Source organism: Coturnix japonica, chromosome 13 (genome assembly GCF_001577835.2).
Source record: "Coturnix japonica isolate 7356 chromosome 13, Coturnix japonica 2.1, whole genome shotgun sequence".
Classification (NCBI taxonomy): domain Eukaryota; kingdom Metazoa; phylum Chordata; class Aves; order Galliformes; family Phasianidae; genus Coturnix; species Coturnix japonica.
Genome location: NC_029528.1, coordinates 2991171 through 3008489, shown reverse-complemented (window position 1 = coordinate 3008489; position 17319 = coordinate 2991171). Strand labels below are relative to the sequence as shown.

Below are 17319 nucleotides of genomic sequence, written 5' to 3'. Positions count from 1 at the left end.
TGCCAAATTTTGGGTTATTTGGCAGCATGTGAGACAAGAGCAGGCAGGACGGCTCAGACCCCCGTGAAGAAGGTGTGGGGAAGGATAAGCAGGGCTTGGCATGGGAAAGCTAGACTTTTGGAGGTTTCAGTCAGTGTGTCAGGCTGGTATATCTTTGTTGATGAGGGAAACTGAGGCAATGGTCTCCCAAAGAGGTCTAACTACTCAAAGGAAGGGAAGCAAATATCTGGATATACATGGAATTTTGCAGGCAAGCAGGTACACATTGGTGCTGCTCAGCCTATTCCTTGGGAAGGAAGGAGTTCCTTGGGAGTAAGGCTGGAAGGAAATAAGTTACCTGCGGACAATGAAGTTGTCAAGGAACACAGAGATGTAGACTGAAGAACTCCAGGAGGACTTCAGACTTCTGCCTGAGAACAAAAGGCAGATGACATTTGGTGTAAGTATAAATGTCAGGTTACATGTATTGGGCTGAAGTTGCATCCAAGACAATGTGCTGTAACCTATTATTAGTCAGGAACAAGGTTTTGTAATAGTTTGATGCAGGTGTTGAGAGCACTTTTGATCACTGTTAAGTGCAATGAATGGCAGGAATTACTAGAAAAGGAAAAGCAAACAAAACAAAGATGATCGTTACAACATTGTGAGTTCCTGGTGCACCTGCATCACAGATTGCAGACAGAGTGCCGGTACTCCATCTCAAAAAGAAACACTGAAGCTGGCAGAGGTAATGACGTGGGCAAAAAGAACCATCTGAAGCAACAGGTGGGTCCTATACAGGGAATGTCTAAATAGTTGTTCCATCTGGAAAAGAAACAGCTGAGAAAGGATGTTCCAGACGTGTTTAAAAAGCTTGAGAGGAGCAGGGAAGGTAAAGGAATGTTCTGTCTGCCTTCCAGTTCTGGATGAGTTGAAAGCAAGCTTAGCCGTGGGCTTTTAAGAAGCAAAAAGACATTCTTCACATAAAGCATAATAAGGGGTTCAAATTCCCAAAAGAAAAACCCACTAAAGATCACTAGATGTAAGGACACCAGCCTCAGGAAGTCCCTGGGTTCTGTGGAATTACACATTGCCTGGTACTCACAGCCTTCCTCTGGGCATTCTCTGCTGCTGGCTGCTGGACAGGATGCTGTGCTGTGCTGAGCTTTGGTCTGACCCAGCTGGGCTGTGCTCACATTCTTCACATGTACTTCCAAGAGCTGCAATTAGCCCAAATGTGAGCTGCTCAGGTCTTACTGGAGCCATATCTCCTTGTCTAAAATATCACACCTTCTGCTCTGTATTTTTTCTGCTTGTGTGATACCCCAGTTTTTTCTCCACCACTGTAAATATAGCGTTACATGCTTATAGGTTATGCATAAAAGTGCTTCTATTGGTAGGAATAACACTCAGCCAACAAGTGTGAAATATTTTGTGTTTAGCATTCTGGCTTTCTCATTATATTCAGGAGAAAAACTTCCAAAAAGCCAGTAATGAGTTTATACTGTGTAATGCAAAAATGCATTAACTACTCTAATCTGCATTAAGAAACTATTATTAAAAACTCCACATTAAGGGTAATTTAAACAGAAGCTTCCATTTAGTGAAGCTTTAGCATGGTGGAGCTCAACTATGCAGATAGAGACATTAACTGAACTAACCACGTCGTATCTTTTAATCCACAATTTTATATCATTATGTACAACAAAGAACACCGCGTTCTGAAACGTACCTCTGGTCCTTCTCTCTTCCAGCGATAGGAAAGCTATGCAATAATGAGAAACTGCCATTCAAAGCTGGGGAATCTGGCTAACCAGGCTTCTTTGCTAACATTAGCTGTGAAGGGAGAAATGGTGGCAAGGAAGAGAATCCCTTTGTATTCAGAAAGTTTCATTATGGTGGGAAAATATATATATATATATCCCTTAAAGCCATAGCACAAATGAGCACCGCTTAAGGGAAAAGCCATTTTCAAGCTTTCTGTTTTGACAGGGATGGGACTGGGGATTTCAACTCAACTTTCCCATTTTCCCATTCTCATCCTTCTCTAAACCTCTAATAAAAACAAATGTATTTGATAAGGCATTTTATACAAATTCCTGTTTGCCCATAGGACAGAATTGTGTCAGTTTATTGGGTCCAGCTCAAAAGGACAGCAATGTAATTAATGAATATTTAATTATTACGCTTTCTGAAAGGGAGGTGGTTTTATTCCTATTATAAATACAAAGAAAATGAAATTCATCAAGAAAATGCCATCTGTCTCTAATCAGTCAGATGCACCAGAGGCAACTGCAGAAGCTGGAATTGCTAATTCAACCCCCAGTTTTGAATCCCAAACAAAAACCTGGTACTGATGTTCTCAAGTGCAAAAACACTCGGTTGCATTTGCAATGAAGTTCTGAATACACCCTGAACACTGGATTTAGACATTCCCTCACGCTTGGGGATTTCATAGAACAGAGAGGTGTTTTCACTCTCTATAACCAGGGCTGTGTTTCTGAGAAAGCCACACAATTCAATGTGAAATAAGCTCTTTCCTGCCTTTATTATACATAACTCATCACACCCAGAATTTAATGTGTTCTTTTTGCAAATGTGCTCTGCCAATTTATTGTATAAGCAACACCTTGATCTTCATCCTCCGATACAAATTTCTTAGAAAAGCTCTGATCTTGGTGCCAGGTTTTATTGGTGGGATAGTTGGAACAGCAGAGAAAAGGCCATAAACCTCACTGTTAGCAAAACTATTATTAGTGCTTACATTTAAGTGTGAGAATAATCTCTTTCCTATTCTGAGAAGTATTTAGTTCTATGCTTTACTGTAAGTGCATGTTTAAATTCAATTAACTTCATTTTAATCACGGGCTTAAGTGCTTTGCTCTCTTGGGATAATAAGACCATTGGCATTCCATTTACCTTGCTGAGCTTGTTTTTAAGTAAATTTTGTACTCTCAAGTACAAACTGACAAACATGCAAATAAGAGTTACCTTTTTTGCCTAAAGACAGAAAATGATAAACCGAGTAGTTCTACAGTCCGTAAGGGGAAGCACCAAGGCACAGAGTAGCTATTCATTTCCCTGATACTATCGTATTAATTGTCTGTTAGTGAAAAAGAGCCTTGCGAGGCAGTGCCATCTTTGATCTGCTTCAGTACATTACCAAGGACAAACTTAACCATTATTTTCCATTAAAATGAAGAACTTTGCTTGCTTGTTTGCCAGACAAAAGCAAATGTCTTTGAGACATTGTGGCCCATAGCTTCTCTTGATACAAACTGGCACGTCTCTTTCATTCCAGTGGAATTACAGTAGTTTTACACCTCGGAGTAACTCTCGGAGACTTTCCACGTCATGTATCAACTTGAATGGAGATTCTGTAGCATGAGGTGAGATCATAATGTGCAAGCATTTCACAGACTTAAAGCTATGAGGTCTGGGAATGCTTGACTGTTGCTAGTAAACACAACATGGTCTGGTAATTAAGTGGGACTGATTATTTACAAGAATAAGCCAGTTTGTAAGCAGAGCCAGAAAGCAGTTTTCTTGCCTTGGTAATCTTAATTAACACTTTTTCCTCCCCAAAGCTGTAAAGTGCAATATTTTGGTTTTATTAAGTTTTATGTTGCTCAAAAAAAAGGGGGGGGTGGAGGGCAAAGGGTGGGGGGTAAAGGGTGGGGGGAAGGCCTTTCAAACTTCTTTGACGTTTGATCTGCACACCATTAAAAAAAAAGAAGAAACAGAAGAATAATTGGAAAACATGAAAGTCAACCAACTCATACCACTGGCAAGAATAATCCTGAGGCAAACTGAGGGCAGACATAAAATAATGCCCATTTTCCACTGTTCCATTTGAAAGAGAATGAAGTGTGTTCTATCAGTTGAGTCAGTTAGTTCCCTTAACCTGAAATGAAAGCTGGTCAGGATTTTGTAACACCTTGTAGCGTTTAGGGAATCAGACCAAAAGAAAATCCAGCCAAACGGATTTTTCTCTTTTCCATACAGATACATCTACAAGAAGTGATATTAACAAAGGCTCACTATAGAAAAATGTATTGAGAAGATGGGAGAGCTACTCTGCATCTTACACATGGGCTGGGAGAGGCAGAGAGCCCCAAGGGATGATAGTGAAGTGAGGCTATGAGTGACTCATAGAAGCGCTTGGGGTTTTCCCCCTAATCACAAAATGTTTGCACTGTTCCTGGTCACTCCAGAATGTATTGACTATCAAAATGATGGTTAGAATGGCTTTCCAGGGTCCCACCTTTCATTTGGTGGACAAATACCTTTGTGTAAGTTGAGGAGAAGCTGGTGGAGCTCTGACTTCTGGCTGAGCAATTCCTTCACCTGCCTTTTTCCTTCCCACTTGTTTTTGGAGGCTTCACACTGAGAAGACCACAAAGCCATTCAGAAGCCCTGGATCTATTATTTAATCTAAATGGAAAAAAAAGAAGACGTGTCAAAGGGCAGAATGATTTCAGGATGTTCCAGTTCCTGAGGTGGGAAACCCCATGGTTAGTCAAAGACAATCCTGTTGTTTCCACCAGTTTGACAACAGTGTAACCATCATTTCCTGTTGGGTGGTAACGAAGCCGCATTGGTGCTAAAGGAGAACAAAGCCAAACCATCCCAGCTTCTGAGTACAGAAGGGCTTTTGGACCTCTGTACATTTCCTTGTAAGCAGCAGTAATCCAAGACAATCCTTCCTAGGTTCTTTGCATTTAAACATCAGATAGGATGCATGACTTCAGAAGTGTTTTCTATCATCTGCACTGTAAATCAGAAAAAAATAATAAAAAATAAAGGGCAATGAAAGTTAAGAGCTTCCTTGGAACAAATTAGCATTTAGAGCTAGCTCACCACTATGGTGTACCTGAGCAATAACCCTGAGTTCGTGAAGTTCAGCAAGTTCAGTATAATTTAATTGAGATTTTTGTATATTAGAGTCATATGGAATTCCTTTGCGGGCAGAAGTCTTGCTGCTTTCTTTCTGAACAGGGCCTGATTAGTGACAGCAGAATTCAGCATTATGTTAATGCACCATTTAGTGCCCCGCTTTCGCACGCCGCAATGCTGCATCTGTGCCCATTTCAAGTTCTCAGTTAAACTGGAAGCAAAAAGAATGGATTGAAATGGTGCATTCCAAGTGTCTCTCACACAGCTTTGCCTGCAAGCTGAATGGTCCTTTTTGTAACCCAAAGAACCAGAAGCAGCCTCCTTTCCCATCTGGAAGCCTTTTTGAAATCTGGCTTTTACATTTCTTTATGGCTGCAGAGAGGAAAAGACATAGCCTACATTGATGCTGTGCTTGCAGGTTGTCTGCCATTGCAATGGGCACAATACGCTTCTCCAGCCAATGTGTGGTTGTGCTCGAACCATCCATTTTTATCACTTTCAGTTATTGTTTCCTTCCTCGCCACAAGTATTTCCCACAGTGCCACTGTTTTCTATTGGCCTCCTTACTCAGCCGAGCTAATAGTTAGGGGCACACTGGGCATTTTGTTATGCTTTTTTTTTAATGTTCTGGTAGGCATGAAAATACTCAGTAGGGATTCCATTATGTTTTAGCACTTGTGTTGAGGGGTGAAATAACTTCACAGCCTGTCAGAGTAGTGATGCGTCCTGAATAGATCCTTCTTTATTCTACATATTTTTATTTAAACATTCTTAACCATGTTTTGTAACAAGCTGCTTTCACTGTACTCGACTGTCTGGAGTAGGAGGGTCTGTTTTAACTTTCAAATGACCATGAAAGATTGGAGAAAAGCCACAAACAAGAACATTCCTGTATTAAGTTATCACTGTTTTTCCATGGATCTGAGGCTGGAGAGCTGAATCTCAGCGAAGAGTTTTTACTTCCATTTGCTGTTTTGCTGCCCTTGCATTCAAAAGATTGTGTTGTTTTCACCTGAGTGCTGATTTCATCTCAAACTTGGACAGTTTTGTCTCTTCCGTGATTTCTTTGAAGACTGAATGTCAGAACTGATGAAGGCAAAGTGGTGTTAAAACCCATGAAGTTTGTGCTTGCGTGCCCCCTTTTTTCTCAGATAATCTTTGTCTTCAGAGCCTTGTCAACAACTCCAGCTTTTCCAATACCACCAAACATCGGATTCACCTTTTTTGCTGTGTAGCCAGAACTCCTCACTGCATTAAGCTGAACAACTGCACCAAGCCTGTGGTTAATGAGCATCTCTGATGAGCTCGTTTTCATGAAACACCCAAACCTCTCTACCAGTATCAGTTGTATGAAGGTCATGCAGCTGCAGCGTGGGGATGTGACCAAGGCCAAGGACATAGCTTCAGTATGGGAGAGGAGGAAAGGGCATTCCCCTGCATAGCTCACAGCTCCTCATGGTGCGGTTCAAGCCAGAAGTCACTGAGTGTTCCTGATAGTCCCTGTGCTCTTCAAAACAAGAGCATCGGTGATGGAAGGACTTTGTATCCACGCTGAATGAATTTAGGACACAAAAACTCATCAGCGTGCTTCTGAAACACCACAGTGCTCTTTTGGTTTAACTTTCAGAATCTCTCAGGGCTGAAGCCGCCAACCTCAATGGTACATCAGAACATGACAATGTACCAGCAATACCGTGGCCTTTGTCAGGTTGCCTCGTGTGCTGACTTGTATAAAATTTCTTCAGTAGGCCATGACAATATATCTCACCCAGATGACCACGGTTAAAAACAGCTTACACACTAAATTATAGAACACTGAGTGAAAACAGGAGCAATTTCTTCACGCTATACAAGATGGCCCATCAGGGGCGTCTGCTGCTGCTTGCCCTAAACCCCACTGATGGTGGGCAGGACACGTTCCGCTGGAGGCCAGCTGAGAATTTGGTCATGACTCAGAGTGTTGTTAATCTTCCTTCCTTAGGGTTTCCTTCCTCCCTGTCTCCAGGAAGTGGGTCCTGCACCAGCTTTCTGCCTGGAACAAAGAGTGGCCCCACCGCGGCATCCCAACCTCACCTCTCGCAGAGGAAAGGAGTTCACTGTGTGTGCAGCCCCATCGGTTCCTGCTCACAGCCCAGGAAGGACAGAGCTGTTCGGCTGTGGCCTCTCGCCTTGGTGCTGCTCCTGCTGGGAAGAGCTTTTCCAGGGACCTAGCAGAACACAGTATAGCAAAGCACTCAGTAAAGGGAAAGATGAGAACCCTCTGTCTCTAAGGCTTTACAGTTCTCTGTTGATTTACAAGTCCTAAAGACAAAGTTCATTAACAATATTTCCCTCATGGCTTGACCTGAGTTGGAAATACTTTTCAGCTAAGAATATATCCTAAGAATGCTAACACAGTATTTTCCTATTGACCCAGCAGAAAAAAAACACAGGATTAAAATAGATGGCTGTGTGGATTCAGTCATGTAGCTGTGTAAATTGAAGCAATTGCACCAGAATTACAGCAAGAATTGTTAAGTAAGCATTAAAATACTTTGGATCTGTCCTTGTGTTCAATTTTCATTGATTTACTGTAATTGGAAGCATCGAAAGGAACCTTTTGCCTCTAAACCCTTAGTGAGCAATAACGAAGTTTCTTTAACACGATGTCAAATTTGGAGAGAAAGAGAGAAAGGGAGAAAGGGAGAAAGAGAGAAAGGAAATTTTGGAAAGCTCTGCATCAAGAATCTTAACTGGCCTTTTAAGGATAGCACACAGCAGCTGGGTTTTACAAGAGCAATTCAGTAGATTCTGCAGCACAAAGTCAACAGCCCCTTGCTCTTTTCAGCAGGTATGTGGTTTTTTGGGGAAAAAACCACCCCAAAACACCACAACCCCCCCTTCCTTTTGTCTCTATTTTCTCTAAGTATGAGATTACTTTTTTCCATTTTTTTTAAATGTAAATTGGCAGCTCTTTTATTGACCCGTATATTACAGGAATAAGTGTGAACTGCAGGGCAAGGTTGCTGGCTGCAAGTAGTTTGTGCTGAGGGACACAAGCTAGGACTCATGCTCCCTCCCACCTCGCAGTCATTTTATCAGCTGGAAGTAAATTAATAACATCCCAGAAATGATTTGCATTCACAAACTCAATGAAAGAGAGGCAACACAAAAAAAGTAATCACACAGGAATGTAGAGAACATTAAAAACAGCAGGAAAAGATAGTATATAGTCAAAACACAGGTGCTTCATCATCATATTTCCACTCGAGTGTCCGTATCCTCAAATAACCTGCAGAAAAATCCCTGAAGGAGGTGGTAGGTGGGCGGGCTGTGGAGGATGAAGGACGTGAAGTTGGCTCTGCTGGAACTGAAGGGTCAGAGGCAGCAGGAAGGTCTGGGTGAAGCTGCTTTTCAGTGTTATAAAGCTGCTTGGGCATGGACTGGGCTTTCTGGTGGTTTACCTGCTTGTATTTTTGCAGATGAGATGGTAGAACCCATGAATTACATGCCTAATAGTCATGGTGGTTTCTGAATAGTGAAGAAATACGATTAACCCTTTGAGGCTTAGAATTGTACAGGTGATGGCTGAACAGCAGGAGGAGCGGCAAGTCCTTACTGGAGAAAGGAAAAGCAGAGAGCAGGGCTGTGTGCCACAAAGAGTAGTGTTTCCAGTTCTGCATGTGCTGACACTAAATCACAGTAAAACAGATAGCAGAAGTCCAACAACATCTACATACAGGTTGCCCTGAAGACGTGTTCCCTTCATCACTATAAGAAAGGTGATTGAATAGCCAGAGCTGCGGAGGAGTAGATGTCATATTCACTTTTTAACATCTCCGGTGAGAAGAAGAAAGGAGAGAAACCATGCATGCTTGCAATTAGAAGTCAGGAGCCTGATCCAGAGCCTATTGAAGTCATCAGAAAGGTTTCCATTGACGTCAGCAAGTGCCGGGATGGGCCCCCAGAGCTTCACCGCCTGCTAAGGACATCTTGGCTGCTGTCAGCCAAGCTCCAGTTCCAGGCCTGGTCCAGATGGATGCCTTCGTCCCCAATTCTTGTTGTATGGCTACAACAGTAGCCTTCAAGCAGGGGGACACAAGTTTTAAGGCTGGTTCCAAACATGGGCCAAGCAACAGCATATTGCACGGCAGCCTTGGGCTGTACTAAATTAATGCCATCTGCTCCTGGCCTTCCTCCTCTCGCCTCCTCCCACCTCCTCCCTCAGGGGCTCCTGACGGTGGAGAATAGCTGGAGTACAGTCACAAGCATCACGCCTCTTCCTGTCCCTAACACACCCTTTACACCCTTTGTTTCTCTCTAAGTGTCATGGGTGGAGTAGGATCCCAGTACGCTGGCTTGGAACCAGCTGGCAGCATCTGGCCAGGCTGGGCCCCATTCCTCCCAGGCTTGAAGGACCTGAAGTCGGCAGAGCCTCAGCTCTGCAATTTCCAGGGGTTAATGTTTGGGATTTTTGTTTTGGTTTTTTTTTTTTGTTTTTTAGGTTTTTTTTCCCCACCAGATGAGGAGTTATTCTCAGTGACATCACTGCCCTCCCGGCTGAAAGCTTATGAACTTTCCAAATGTGGAGGAGAGTAGCAAATACCGTGTGAAATCTCTTCTTGCCCTAGGTCAGAGCCTTTGCCAGCAGCCCTTGCAGGGAAACTCCCACTGCTAGGCTGAGTTCAAAAGGTAGCAGCCATTTCTCACCACGAGTGTTTGTGAAACGCAATAGTAAGTAAAGATCCTAATTACATTTGGCATTTCTAATAGACAGTCTCCCGCTAAACAAATGACATCATTTGTGGCATTGGCAGTAAAAGAGCCCACTGTAAGAAATTGTAAACAAGAGTCCATGCAACCTCATTCTGCTTTAACAAAGGAAGGGAAAGGGGGGCCAGTCTTGTTCAATGACCATGATGCTCACATTTTTTTTCCAAGCATTAAGCATGTTCTGATACCTCTGCAAAACCATTTTGAAATGAGGAAAAACATACTCAGAAAACAGACTGGGAAATCATTGCACTTGGGTTGGGGGCATGGTCACTGAGCTTTGCCAGTATTAAAGATGTCTGAAGACTGCACTGAGCCTCCTCTTGATCACTGACAGCTATATTTGAAGTTCTGATGGGATGTGTTTTCCAAAAGAGGAGTTACATCCACATCAGGAAAAAAAATAATAATGGTTGTGCATCAGTGCTTCCTTCCTTACACAGCACTGCATGTTGGGTCAGTTGGGGGTTAGGAAAAGGTACTGTACCAGAGGCTTGTGAGCATGGAACAGGCTCCCCAGGGCAGTGGGCACGGCCCCGAGCTGCTGAAGCTCAAGGCCAATGTTCTCAGACATAGGGTTTGGATTTTGAGTGACCCTGTGTGGATCCAGGAGTTAGATGTGATGTTCTTTATCATCCCTTTCCAACTCAGACTATTCTATGATTCTTTGAGTTCAGTCTCAGTCTGTGTATTTTCCAGTTTGCCCGTGCCCAGCACACTGACCTCATGACTGTAGTAGGGATCCGTGCGATGCAATGAGCTCTGCCAAGGCCACAGGATCCTTCCCTCTCCTTCCCTCTCAGCCATCCTCCTCTGCTTACTTTGTGATATTTGAGGGCATTCCAACATAAAGTGCTGCAAACACAGACCATTAGTTGTAACAGGATGCGGTTGGAGGCTTTTTGATATCCACATGCCCGTAACCATAACCTGCATTCAGCTATTTTCAGCCCCCAGTGCAAATTAGAACTCGCATTTGCATCCAGATTGCCCTTAGTGCATAGATATGATGGGTGATAATTTCAAACCACGGCGCAAGGGGAATCTTACAGCATCTTTTTCATGTCAGATATATATGCATGTATTCTCACCTGGCACTAGAAATAGGTGCCCCCTGTCAGATTCCTTTTTAGAGAGCTGCTGTCGCTGATGCAGAAAAACAACTGTTCGCACAGACTGCAACTTCAATCAAGGCCTTAATACTTTCCCACTCCTCAATTTTTGAACTTGCTGTGCTCCTAACAGCTTCCTTCCCCTAAGAAAAGATCTTACTCTTGCTCTGCTTTTCCTTTCCAGACGCATGACATACTCAATCCAGCAATATGGAAATATCCCCTTGCCTACAAAAAGAGATAGGTTCATAATGTTCCTTTCCCATATTAATTTAGTTGCACTGTCTGAACCTCATGCAAACCTTTTTGGGATACTAAGATCTTATTCATAGAAGCACTCGCCATATGGAGTGTGAAAGAAGCCATTTATGCCTGATAATGATAATAACCAGCAGCTGGGGGTTGGGAAAAGAAAGGAAAATACAACCTCAGAGAAGTTTACAGGAAAGGACGTTCAGTGCTGCCAGCAGGGTGAGGAGGTCACACATCTGGTGGCTGGTTGTGCTCCTTCCTTCGGGGTCCCACAGCCAGCCCATTCTGCCCTGCCAAGCTGCCAAGAATGAGCGAAATCTGGCACAGAGGAGAAAAAAAAATCACAGAGTTTAAGCTGGGGTAAGGACTACAAAGGAAGCATTTGTGAAATCCCTCAGAAATCATGTCGTGTTCATCCCTGTTAATCGTGGAAAAACTAACAAACAAGGATCGCATTGACCTGCATGCACTCAGTGGTCGCAAGCTTGCTGGGCACAGACTGCCACTGTTCAGATGAGAAGTGTGTTTCTGGGAAGCCAACTGCAAACCACCTTGCCACTCGTATGTCCTGCATTACTGCCTTATTCTGCTCCAGCAAGGCCTAAAATGGCAAGTGTGTGGAAACCGTGAGCATGAAAATCACAGCTCATTCTGGATGCACAGATCTTCGCCCATACTGAAATACATAGAGGTAGCACAGAGGGACCAACACTTGCCTAAAACCTAGAATAACAATGGAGTTCTACCTCCAAGGGCTCAGCAATCCACAGGAGGAATAAGTATCTCATTACCAAAACCCCATGAGATCTTACATTGTTTTTCCCTTGCTTCTGCAATTTCAACACCTCCAACATTTATCATAAGCTATCCCAAATATTCACTGTGTACTTCAGTTTATGTCGATCTCCATCTATTTTTAACAAAAACCAAACTCAAATGCATATTGGAGAAGGATGTTTTTTCTCTTGAGTATCATAAGGCTGCTTGATCACATCTTTTCCTTGCACTCAGTTTGTTGGTTTACGAATTATTTCCTTACACTGAGTACATAGTTGATAGTTTAATGGTCGAAAGTGATTGTTCTCGAAATATGGATGGAGTTGTCATGGCAATACATTGCTAGGAAGATTAAGGCATGCTTAAATTAAAGCATGCATTGAATTCTCAGTTGTTTTAGCTACTCTTTCCTTGCCATGTTTGGAGAACATCACATCTAGTGAAATCCTCAAGGCGTCTTAATGGATTACCCGTCAAGTAGTGACTAACCAGTGCCTTGAGTCACCAATCTGCCATCCCTGGAGTCAGGCCAGTCCCGTGCAGCACGCTCTGGGCTTCAGGGGCAGGCAGGACAGCCATTGGGCTCCAGCGCAGTGTTTTGCAATTCCAGAGATTCTTTCCACCCCTTTTGAACTGAATCTCAAGCAGACAAACGCTCTGCTGGAGCATTTGGCTCCAAGACGTGCAGGAAGAGTTTTGAGAGCGAAGTTCAGACAACGAGGAGAACTGAGTGGTTGTTTTTTTTTCCCCTTCTTAAAGGGTTTTAAGAGCATCAATAGCAATAGAAGGGACATAGGAGATTTTTAGAATTGCATATTGAAAGCATCGCCTCCAGGGTTGCCTCCTACACACCTTACACAGCAATTTGTTCAGCAACTATCATTGTTAGTGATCTCTATCAGAAACTCTGATGAAGAAGATACTTAACCCAGCACCTTAGTGTTTTTGCTAGCCCGATAACATTTCTGCCTCAAAACGCTGATGCCAGCTGAACATCTGGTCCAACATGACCTGTCACCGGGGATTGTCACACAGTGGGCTTTTACACAGGCTTAGTGACAGCCTGAGGTCGAGGTGGGTAGGTGGGGAAGGCGAGGCATTGATTCCCAAAGCTCCCTGCAAGCAGCCCACCTGCATATTCCTTCACAACAGTTTAGTCTGTGTCTCCCCATCCAGGCACAGTGCTGAAGAACACATGGAAGCCTTATCTTTTACAGTGTTCAAATGAGAAAGAAGAATTATTGCCAGTACAAGATCTCAGATTCACGCTGGTAGGTGAAACATGAGTTATGAAAAACCTCCAGACAATAAAAAAATATAAAAGGTTTGTCTAGTTATGTATAGAAATGCAATTTTCAAAGTGGCCTAAATGAAACAGAAGCCCTATATTTATTTCTGAAGCACCAGTCTCTATGGACAAAGCAAATCCACAGCAATAAGCATTTGCAAATAGAAGTTTGTTGTCAAACCCACCCATGTGCAGTAATAACTTATTGCAACTGTTGTAAACACCTCACTTGTCAGTCCTGCAACTAAACATTCACTGCCCTGTACGTGATCTGCAGCCTACAGCCAAGATGACCCCAGGCACATGGGAAAAGGATCAAAACAAAAGTCATGTGATGGCTCTTAACAGAAACTACATTATCCATAGAAGAGACAAACACACATGGCCTTCAGATTCTTGAGAAACAATACCAGGGCTGCGTCGGGACTGTGGCTGGGAAAAGCAGATGCTGCCCAAACAAGAATACAGTGGAGAAGTTTAACATGCACAGCACATTGCAGGAAATGGTAGTGCTTTTGTGTGAGCAGAGAAGAGCTCATTGCAAGCTCATTTCCAGATTGCACTGATGAACCTCACTTGGGAGAGACTGCAGAGGCAGAATGCAGAGCAAGATGGGTGAGCTCTCTGAGGCTGGGTGGCTGCCCTTGTGTTCAGCTTCTACTGCAGGCAGGGGTCTGTGAGGATGGGGCTGCTTTCAGGTCAGGAGCTACTAAAAATGTAGGAACGTTTCTGCAGCGTTTCCCCTTAAGAAAGGCTTTTATCCACTGCAAGGACTAGACAGCTTCAGTTGGTGCTCAGTCATAAGATATGAAAGGCACAGAGCAGGTGGGTCCCTGAGACATAGTAGGAAAAAATTTCCTCTCAAACCACATTTCTGACCACTTCTGAGATGTATTCAGTTCACCTCCTGGGTTTGTTTCTACAAGTGCAAGAAAACTCCCTCTAACTACTTACTAGTAGGCACTAAAATTGCTGTTTTGAATAGGATCTCAAGTCAGCGTTGGGCCTGTAGGAAGGAATACATGATCTGCTGAAGCTGTTTTTGCAGTGGCTCCCATAATTTTGCACTCTGCAGACTCATGCAGACCACGTGGAAGCGAGCAATGTCATTTCTAAGGATGAGTATATTTTAATCCTTTTTGTTGCAGTAAAACAGCCACTACCAATGTTCAGAAACACACATGAAAAATTTACAATGTGTTTATGGTTGATGTAGAAGTAAGACTTGGTTTATGGTTCAACCATGAAATCTCATTAGCTGAAATGGACATACATACATGAGGTTCATATGAGCCGTGTGTCTTGCATAGAAACATCCTCTCCTTAAATCCTCTCCCTGAAGCATTTCTGTGGTCCTCACCCCACCTCACTTCCAGCACTCCTCCAAACTCCCATACAGCACCATGTGAACGACCTCAAGTGGACAATGGCCCAGCTCAAGCCAGAAGTGATGCTGCTGCTGGCTGCATGCCCTGCATAGGACAGGCACAGCATCATGCAGGGAGCAACAGGCAACAGCTGCCTCGCTCCTGGATGTGATCTGTCAAGGTGAAGGAAAGCAGCTTGTGCCCTCAGTCTACCCTCACCCTTCCTTCTTTAAAAAAACATAAAATAAAGCCAGAAAAAACAGACTATTAACACAATGGAGCTGATGTTTGCTCTGAAAGAACTCTTGAGATTTATCCTATGGGCATCTAACAAAGTTGAAAGTCCCCTCCTCGCTCAGAGCGTGACCATGCAGTGACAGACCCCATCTATGCACTGAGTGCTGGCACAGCATGAGAGCTGCCCGCCGGACAAACACGCGAAGCAGCCACTTGAAAAACAAAATTCCCCACTTTCTTGTGCATGTGGAATGAGTATGATTTATCCGGGAAGGAATTTGCCCTCGGCGTTGATCTCCTTAAAAGAGATGGTAACTAAAATAGCTACAGGCTGCTCAAAAATTAACCAGTTGTCGTGAGCAGGGACTTTCACAGCTTTTCCCTTCATCTGAAGGCACCTTCAAGCATTGGTGCTGATGCCTCATATCCCACAGCAAATAGTGGCAATGGCTGTGAGCTGGGTTAGCATTTTGGAGTAGTTTCTAATTGAGAGGTCCCAGGACACAAACATGTCCCCAAGACAACGGAGCACTGCAATGAAGCAGGGTTAAAGTCACAGTTTTGCACAGCTGTTATTGGCTTTGGAGCATTTGTGAAACCTGTTGTTAGTCACCAAATCTTTGTTTCGGTCTTTTATGGAGGAAAAAAACTACACGAGTTTACTGTAGGGTTTAATGAATCTTTGAAGACTGCAAGGATTGCCAAATTAACCTGCCAAAACAGCATTACTGAGCTCCTGGAAATTCATGACAAGGAAACTCATGTTTAATGTGCCTTATTTAAGTCATCTTATTCAGAGGAAGCAGCAGGTGCATCTCTCTGAAGCTCCAAGATGCTAATAGAGACAGCATGCAGTCATTCCATGCCTGTGCCTTTCTAGAATTGAAGGAAAAGTCAGAAAGAACTCTTTTGCCCCAAAGCCTACAGTGAGCATTCAGCTTCTCTTTAAAGATCCATCACTTTCATTTTTTCCCATAGCAGAAACCAGCATTTATCTCCCTCCTGCTTTGTGTTTCACCACAGCTCAGATGCTGAATTCCAACAAACTTCCTTCCATTCACACTGCCTTAAACACAGAGCTATTAATGTACTGCATCTGCAGTGTGGGGGTAAGGAATAAGCGACAAGTTCCTAGAGCACAGCTCAAATACCTGCCCATAGCAGCTGCTCTCTGCAGATGTAGCAGAGGCAGCCACAGTGGCACAAGGGCTCACAGCAGCCAGTACCAGGGGCATGTCACTTAGTTTATGTTTATATATTCCCCCCCATGCTGCAGCTAGAGATGCACACACAAATAACTGAAAGTCCACTGATGCAGAGAGGATGGTGCTGTAGCTCACTGCCTGGGAGGGTGGAAGAGCAACCCATTCAGGTCCTTGCTTCCAAAACTGCTCCATCTGACGGCGAGTTGGTGTAAGACACAGCCTTAATACTACAAGTGAGAGTTCAGGTCCAGCTGAGAAGCTCCCCGCATCCACCCCAATAGCAGCTTCACAGCAGGCTGCAAATGCTCACACCGAGACTCACATCTTCAGCACCAGAAGTGATCTGCCTACATAGACCCCCCTTCACTCAGCTCCCAGCATCAACTCTGCTCCTCTATAGCAGAACACTTCTAATGCTGTGAACAGCACATTCACTAAAGAGCTGATAACTTGCACAGAAATGGAGCAAAGAGGTTGCCTGTATGTGGGTGGAAAAAAAAAAAAAAAGGCTTAGAAACCTACAAGCTGCCCATCAATATATCTTCGCTCGAATATAGCCACACTTGGAACTGACTTTCCAAGGCCACCGGGTCCAATCTGACACCCCCAGGGCAGCAACCCAGGAGCTGGACAAGGCCTTCAGACAGAGAACATCTCCATCCCTCCAGAACAGTCACTGCTGAGCCTGCAAATAGCCTGCAAACAGCAGCAGCATCCCCTGGCTTTGCAAAAGGTACGTGCTGCTGGACGTATGAGATGGTGTTAAGACAGTGAGAAATCTTAAATGATCAGCTTCATAATCACTATGGGAAACAGCACTGGGAAGCTACCTCCAGCTAGCACTGGGCTGGAGCTCAGCACCCTGATGGCAGCAAAGACTGGGATTCCAAGCAGAGCCTCTCTTGCATTGTAACATAAGGTGATGGAGGCCACTAGAAGCAGCAGCGCCAATAGGCACGAGCTCCCGGCCACCCGCCCTCATGCTATGGGGTTCTGGAAACAATGCTGGATTGCTCCTGCTTACTAAAACAGGAGTCGTTTTTACAGCACCATTTAAACGACTTCCTCAGGAAATTTCACAGGCACGCTGGAAGGCATTGATTTCAAGCAGAAAATATCCCAGCAGGAAACTCCAAAAGGAAAGATGTGCTGTAATTATATCTCCTCTGTGCTTGCAAGACAGAGGAAGACAAGACAAGCTAGCACGCGCACTGAAGCTATAATGTGAAATAGTGCTGCAATTAATACAATCAAAGCTCTCAGAGTGCTTTTCTTGCTATCTGATTTTCAGAGCCTAAGTGCACACTTTTCCATTTGGTTACACACACAATCACAGCAGCATCTCCATCAGTGGATGCATCGCAGCTCCACGATCAGTTAAACAAGCCCAAGCAATTAAGAACCCATGATGGTTTCTGGTTCACAGAAAGGGCCTAGGATGCAAGCTGAGGCTT

At 43.9% G+C, this 17319-nt stretch overlaps 1 long non-coding RNA gene across 1 annotated transcript in view; it reads right to left on the bottom strand.

Moving 5' to 3' along the window:
• Positions 1–4732: 4732 nt before the first annotated feature.
• The window catches only part of LOC107320094, a 32249-nt gene continuing 19662 nt past the window's right edge, over positions 4733–17319 (bottom strand). The window contains exons 2-3 of the long non-coding RNA XR_001558133.2: positions 11167–11309; positions 4733–10482 (exon numbers count right to left, since the gene is read on the bottom strand). This is a non-coding gene — a long non-coding RNA (uncharacterized LOC107320094). The remainder of the gene's footprint in view (positions 10483–11166; positions 11310–17319) is intronic.